The sequence below is a fragment of the Pteropus alecto genome, unplaced genomic scaffold (assembly GCF_000325575.1).
Source record: "Pteropus alecto unplaced genomic scaffold, ASM32557v1 scaffold10, whole genome shotgun sequence".
Lineage (NCBI taxonomy): Eukaryota > Metazoa > Chordata > Mammalia > Chiroptera > Pteropodidae > Pteropus > Pteropus alecto.
The window spans coordinates 9,917,927-9,921,039 of record NW_006431210.1 but is presented as its reverse complement, the minus strand read 5'-3'; the positions used below and the strand labels follow the sequence as shown (position 1 = coordinate 9,921,039).

The following is a 3,113-nucleotide window of genomic DNA, read 5'->3' as shown; positions in this document are numbered from 1 at the left end:
GCTACTTCTATCTTGTTGCACAGTTTTTGAGGTCGAGCCACTGTGTACCTCCTAAGGGATCTGTGTTTGAAATGGGCTCAACAGTGGGGCTTCATGTTAGGACTGTGCTGGCCTACGGTCCTCGCAGAAGACAATCTCCACATTGCTGAGTCTCTTCCTACCGAAGCCTCACAGTCTATAGGAACACGTACTGGCACTGAGGGCCTGACCAACAACTCTATGGGGAAACCAGATATCCCAGTGATTCCGTGAAGCATGTCAGAGTTTCGTTTGCAATCCTGAAGACAATTAATCCCACCAGGCCTCACAGCCCTGCCTCACCTGGTCCCATCGGTGGCAGCCAGCTTCCAAGATGGCTCCCCAGTGAGTCTTACCTCCTGGTATCATCTTCACATGCCACGCAAATGTTAGTGTTGCATCAGAGTCTAAATTTTTCCCCTTCTTTTGACCCTGAACCAATTCTGTGGGTCATTTTGCTGCTCCCCCGGCTCCAGTGACCATCGCTCTGCAGATGACCACCAAGTCCATCTCTCCAGCCCATACCCCACTGTGAGCCTAATACCCTCACATCCACCACAGCTACTCGCCAGAGCCAATTGTACACATCTCTTGCCAACTCTGTATTTAGCAACGTCACATTGGTATCTTGAAATCAGCCACGGTGGGAGTATTTACACCATGACACTCAACAAATACTACCAATCAGAGCTTTATCAAGAGCCAGTTGATAAAACATTTATCAGCACATCATTGTTCAACCAGATGCTTCTGCCTTCTGCGCTTCAGCCGCCCTGTCCTTCTTGATTTTTCTGGTTCACATTAGGAGTGTCTCAGGGCTTTGCATGGGCTCCTCTGTCTGCCTGGTGTCCTTTTTGCCCAGATAGCCCATGGTTCAGTCCCTGATCTTCTTCTGGTCTTTGTCCAAGTGTCACCTTTTCAATGAGACCTTCCCTGACCACTCCATTTAAAATTACAGCATTTCCTCCCATTTTGAAATTTCTGATGCCCACTTCCCACTCTAATGTAATGAGAATTCTGCAGAGATGGAGAACTTTGTACCTTTTCACTGATATAATCCGAACACCTCTTAGGATGATTCCAGACACATCCTGGGGTTCTCCCCAAGGACGCACCTCTAACTGAAAGGGCCTGATACCAGATCCTGAATGCAGAAGGTCCCTCAGACCCTGGAGATAGCAAGACCGAGTAAATAAGACAATAGGATATAACTGAATATGAAGGAGAGCACCCTGGATTAGAGGCAGACAAGGTGGATGTGGGGCTGACTGACCACTTCCCAGCTCTGTGATCTTGGACAAGTCACTCCACCTCACTAAGATTCACTTTTTGTGTCTGTAAAATGAAGTTGATAATCTTTGTCCCTTCTGCCTTGCAGGATGTGGTGGGGAGTGTGGCCTTATAGCTTAAATCCTTATGCCACACGACCCAGGAAAATGACCCACTCGTTAGCGTATTATCATCCAAGGTCTATGTTCATGTTTGCCAGCTGTCCTCTGTGATAATATATCAATTCTGGGGGAGGACACATTGTGTTTAGGGTGATCCATACAGAGCGGGCCATATTCACAAAGGGGGAGGAGGGACGTGCATGCCATGGTCAGGGGCTACAAACATGGGAAAGCCAGGCTTCGGGAGAACGAATCGCTTTCTAGAAGTCCTAATAGACAGACCCTCTGTGGACCCCAGGACTCCTAACTCCCAGGCCAGCGCTTTCTCCATCACTCCATCTTCTTAAAGAGTGATAAATGAAATTATTTTAATAATGCAAGTTACATTTTCAGGTCCAATTCCTTCAGCTCATTTGGTACTTCATGGACCATCCCATTTCTGTTCAGCAGTATGGGCTATGTTTGTAACTAGTTTCCAAGAATCCTATCAAAACTGGAAACATCCCAGGTTATTGCCGGTCACCTGGGTCCCTGTCCATGCTACAGCTCAGTGTCTCAGACGGCCATTTCCCCTTAACATAATGGTAGAAGTTTATATCTGTTGGATCTTTTCTTTTATGACGTCTTATTGGCTTTGTCTCAGATGCATTAGTCTATCATTACAGGCTGGGCCCCAGGGCTATTTCTGAAGTATAACTGTATGTTTTGTGTACCGATGGGTGCGCATGCAGGGGTGGTCTGTGGCTCTGAATCTGAAGTTTAACTGGTAATAATAATAATAATTGTTAATTAACAATTTGAATTAATATAATAAAATTTTATTGATAAAAATAATAACATTAGCCATCATTTATTGAGTGTTTGTTTTTTATAAGCCACTAAATTAAGCTGAGGTAGGGAGCACTTCAGGGTAAGGAAATCAATCATCTAAAGTCAGTGATGGAGCTACGAGTCAAATCCAGGCAGACTGACGCAACGGTCCATTTGATTCTCTACAATCACTGCATTCTCTTGTCCTGCCCCTTCTGTAGCTCTTGTTTCTCTTCAGTAATTGTTCCTAACTCTTTGCTGCCTCAGCTCACCAAGTGGATGATAACTTCCTAGCACAGGTCACTTCCTTGGCCCATCCTGCCCACGTCTCTTTCGGCTGTTGGCTGGCTTTAACTCCATCTGCCGCTCTCACTGTGGCCCAGACGAGTGTCCAACATCACAAAAACCTCTGCTGTAGGAGACAGGCTGTGCACCCTCTAGATAAGCAGGAGAGGACTTTCCTACTCTAGCTCCACCCCACATCTTCCATCTGATTTCTCACACTTCCTTGAAGTCTCCTCTTGAGCCAGGCCAAGGAAAGTTCTTGAGAGCCTCTGCGGGTAACGTCTTCCTCACCTGGAATAAGCTTCTCATCCTTCCCAGCTATTCATGCAAGACTCGAATCCCGCATTTTCCAGGAACTTTTTTTTGTACAGAGTTCTTGGGTCGCCAGCAACAGAAACTGACCTTTAAAAGACCTCATTGGAATGATATGGGAAAGCTTACGGAATTTACAGAATCTGACCTGGCAGGCCCAGAAGGACGAGGAATAAGGGTACCCGAGGAGTCCGTGTAGGCAGAGTTAATAGGCAGCCCCTTCAGGGAGCCTCCAATGGGATAGATGTCGTATCCTTCTGTTTCCATACTTGAGATTCAAATTACTGAAAAAGCAGG

General features: G+C 46.2%; 1 long non-coding RNA gene across 1 annotated transcript in view; it reads right to left on the bottom strand.

Moving 5' to 3' along the window:
• Nucleotides 1-2,259: 2,259 nt before the first annotated feature.
• The window catches only part of LOC112470275, a 17,538-nt gene continuing 16,684 nt past the window's right edge, over nucleotides 2,260-3,113 (bottom strand). Inside the window, exon 3 of the long non-coding RNA XR_003042915.1 lies at nucleotides 2,260-3,100. This is a non-coding gene — a long non-coding RNA (uncharacterized LOC112470275). The remainder of the gene's footprint in view (nucleotides 3,101-3,113) is intronic.